The sequence below is a fragment of the Mastomys coucha genome, unplaced genomic scaffold (assembly GCF_008632895.1).
Source record: "Mastomys coucha isolate ucsf_1 unplaced genomic scaffold, UCSF_Mcou_1 pScaffold18, whole genome shotgun sequence".
Lineage (NCBI taxonomy): Eukaryota > Metazoa > Chordata > Mammalia > Rodentia > Muridae > Mastomys > Mastomys coucha.
In genome coordinates, this window is record NW_022196900.1 from 112,624,883 (window position 1) to 112,629,053 (window position 4,171).

Genomic DNA, 4,171 nt, shown 5'->3' on the forward strand with positions numbered 1-4,171 from the left:
AGTCTGCCAGACTGGGGGCGTGTCTGCCAGGCTGGGGGCGTGTCTGCCAGGCTGGGGGCAAGTCTGCCAGACTGGGGGCGTGTCTGCCAGACTGGGGGCGTGTCTGTAGAGCCAGCCTACAGCACTCTCAATGGTGAAAATGGGCGTGGACTGTCTCTGTTCTCTTTGCCATCTAAACACGGAGAGAAGTGACATCCCAAGTGTGCAGATGATAACGAGACCGCGTCCTACTGAATCTCCTTGTCATGGCCACACCTGGCCCCTGCCCTCCTGACTGTGTTTTCTCCCTCTTGGTTAAAGGTGCTGTTCAGGATGTGCAGATGGTTGTATGCAACACTGGCTCCTTGGGGTTAGTAAGAGCTACAGTCTAGGTGAAAAGCTAACAGAAAGATTGCCACAGCTCTGGAGGCCAAAACTCCAAGGTCAGGGAATGGTTGTTTCTGCTGGTGTCAAAAGAGAGTCTACCCCATGTCTCTCTTACTTTCAAGTGTCTGATAGCTTGTGTCTTTTGGCTTGTCAGACCTGAGTGCTTGCCTTGGGTCTGATCTCCCCACAAGGACCCTGGAGGTCTTCCGTGCCCAGATGTACCCCTGTAATCTGATCTCCAAGGCTCCCATCTTGTCCTAATTAGGGTTTCTGCTGCACTGTGATGAAACACCATGACCAAAAGTAAGTTAGGAGGAAAGGGTTTATTTAGCTTACACTTCCACACTGCAGTCCATCCTTGAAGGAAGTCAGGACAGGAGCTCAAACAGGACAGGAACCTGGAGGCAGGAGTTGATGCAGAGGCCATGGAAAGGTGCTGCTTACTGGCTTGCTCCCCATGGCTTGCTCATCCTGCTTTCTTATAGAACTCAGGACCACCGGCCTAGGGGTGGTCCCACCCACAATCACTAATTAAGAAAATGACTTCTTCTTCTTCTCCGGGAAAACACCAAATGGCGGATGACGCCGGTGCAGCGGGAGGGCCGGGAGGACCCAGGGGCCCAGGATTAGGAGGCCACGGCAGCTTCCGCGGAGGATTCGGCAGCGGTCTTAGGGGCTGCGGTCGAGGCCGTGGCCGTGGTCGAGGCCGCGGGGCTCGCGGAGGTAAAGCTGAAGACAAGGAGTGGATCCCCGTTACCAAGCTGGGCCGCCTGGTTAAGGACATGAAGATCAAGTCTCTGGAGGAGATCTACCTGTTCTCCCTGCCCATTAAGGAGTCTGAGATCATTGACTTTTTCCTGGGTGCATCCCTAAAGGACGAGGTTCTGAAAATCATGCCAGTGCAGAAGCAGACTGGGGCTGGCCAGCGGACCAGGTTCAAGGCATTCGTCGCTATTGGGGACTACAATGGTCATGTTGGTCTTGGTGTTAAGTGCTCCAAGGAGGTTGCCACTGCCATCCGAGGGGCCATCATCTTGGCCAAGCTTTCCATCGTCCCTGTGCGGAGAGGCTACTGGGGGAATAAGATTGGCAAACCCCACACTGTTCCATGCAAGATGACAGGCCGCTGTAGCTCTGTGCTGGTGCATCTCATCCCTGCCCCCAGAGGCACTGGCATTGTCTCTGCTCCTGTGCCCAAGAAGCTCCTGATGATGGCCGGTATAGATGACTGCTACACTTCAGCCAGAGGCTGCACTGCCACCCTGGGCAATTTTGGAGTGCAGGAGCACCTTGCTGCCAAACAGACCAAGCCACCAACCCTTTTTACTTACTGTTTTACAGCCAAGGCCACCTTTGATGCCATCTCCAAGACCTACAGCTACCTGACCCCCGACCTCTGGAAAAAGACTGTGTTTACCAAGTCTCCTTACCAGGAATTCACTGACCATCTTGTGAAAACCCACACCAGAGTCTCTGTTCAGAGGACCCAGGCTCCAGCTGTGGCTACCACATAAGGGTTTTTATATGACAAAAATAAATGAAGTCTGTTAAAAAAAAAAAAAAAAGAAAAGAAAATGACTTACAGCCTGACCTTATGGAGACACTTTCTCAGTTGAGACTCCCCCCTTTGAGATGACTTTAGCTTGTGTCAAGTTGACCTAAGAGTGTCCAGCAGACATGACCGTACCATCCTGTGTGGTACCATCACTGTGTGGCCTTCTGCCTGCTGAGAATGATCTGGATGCTAAAGCTTGGGATCCACCAGCCGATAGTTCCAGGTCAGCTTCGGGAAGACCACCGGGCTGGCTGTTTTCCCGAATGCATCCACCAGCCGATAGTTCCAGGTCTGCTTCGGGAAGACCACCGGGCTGGCTGTTTTCCCGAATGCATCCAGCAGCCGATAGTTCCAGGTCAGCTTCGGGAAGACCACCGGGCTGGCTGTTTTCCCGAATGCATCCACCAGCCGATAGTTCCAAGTCTGCTTCGGGAAGACCACCGGGCTGGCTGTTTTACCGAATGCATATCTACATCCCGATTGCTTCGTCTACAGATGGGGACACAGGCCTAGTTAAGATGTCCCAGAGGTGGCTCTGGGCACATGCTCTGTTTAAGTCAATGTGTTTTCTGCATATATTCCCCCTGCTTCTAAGACTTCAGTGTCCCCTTTCCTTTCTCCTTTTATAATGCAAGTGTGAGTGCTTGCATGTATGTGCAGGCATGTTTATGGGTCACGTCTGTATGCGTGGTGGCTAGAGAACAGCCCTGGTGTCCTTATCAGAAATTCTGTATCTCCTTTGACCCTGGCTCTCTCATTAGCCTGGAACTCGTCCATCAGGTTAGACTGGTCACTGAGCCCCAGGAATCCTATGTTTCTGTCTCCTCAGCACTTGCACCACCCTCATATGCCCCCATGTCCAGAATTCTTAACTGAATTCTTGAGATGAATCTCAGGTCCTTGCCATTGCTTTACCCAACCGAACAGCAGTCTCCTCAGCCGATCTCCTCCCTTATTAGAGACAGACCGTCTATAGTCCCCATCAGGTGCCCCCTAAGCCAGGTGTCTCTTCTCCAAGCCCTTGGAAGCCTCTTGGGAGTCAGCACCCTGCTGAATCCCAAGGAACCCCAACCTTAGGTGGTCCTCCCTCTCTCTCTAGCCCTGCAGATAGGCACAAGCTATGTCCCAGGATTGGTGGACTCTTCTACAAGGCAGAGACTGGGAGCGTGGCTGTCACTCCTGGAAGAGCTCCTCCTTCAGCCTTCAACTCTTTAAGTCACACCTCACTCAGCCCCTGCCTTGTGGGATGTGGCCCAACAGATGTGCCCGACAGGTCAGGTGACCCCAACAGGGTTTCCTCAGAGCCATGTTCCTGTCACGCTAACGAGGAAGAGAAATATATATGCAGTGGAAGCCCCGCTAATGGTGTCCGTGGATCAGCCTCTATAAATGGACCTGCTTGTTTCTGCTTATTCTATTTACTCAAAAAAATCCTTCTTAAAAAATTAAGATTTGGAGGGAATTTGTCAAAAGGCCATTACCTGCAGACGTTCTGCCGGCCGCCTTTCTGGGCGCACTTGTGCATAATTAATCAGCAGCGTGGCTCTCACAGTCCCAGCATAAAAGTTAAAACCCGTTTTACTGCACTCTGTATTTTATGCTCGGCATCACTGTCAGGCAGGTTTCGAGGGAGACAGGTATTTGCATGTGGTGCCAAGCTGGAGTTTCCATAGCAACAGGCTTTCTCCTTCCCCTCACTGAACTCCTAGAATGAGCTTCATCTCACTCTTGTGCTCATCTAAAATGTTGTGGGTAAGAGACTTTGTGAGTGGCTACCAGAGCCTTCCAGGAACTGCAGATGCTCCATTCCCAGACCTGTGTGTAGATGTGGCCATGTGAGCTGCTGGTCAGCAACCAGAAACAACAGCAGCATGACATCATCATCACAACCAACATCACCAGCATCTCCACCATCACCATCACCACCACCACCATCACCATCACCACCATCACCATCACCACCATCACCATCACCACCATCACCATCACCGTCACCATCATCACCATCACCACCATCACCATCAGCACCATCACCATCATCATCACCATCACCACCATCACCATCATCATCACCATCACCACCGTCATCATCACCATCACCACCATCACCATCATCATCACCATCACCACCGTCATCATCACCACCATCACCATTACCACCATCACCATCACCACCACCATCACCATCAACCCACCATCACCATCACCACCATCACCATCACCACCATCACTATCACCATCACCACCATC

General features: G+C 51.9%; 1 pseudogene; it reads left to right on the forward strand.

Annotated features, from left to right (window-relative positions):
• Nucleotides 1-917: 917 nt before the first annotated feature.
• Nucleotides 918-1,921, forward strand: LOC116095704 (annotated as a pseudogene).
• Nucleotides 1,922-4,171: the final 2,250 nt, after the last annotated feature.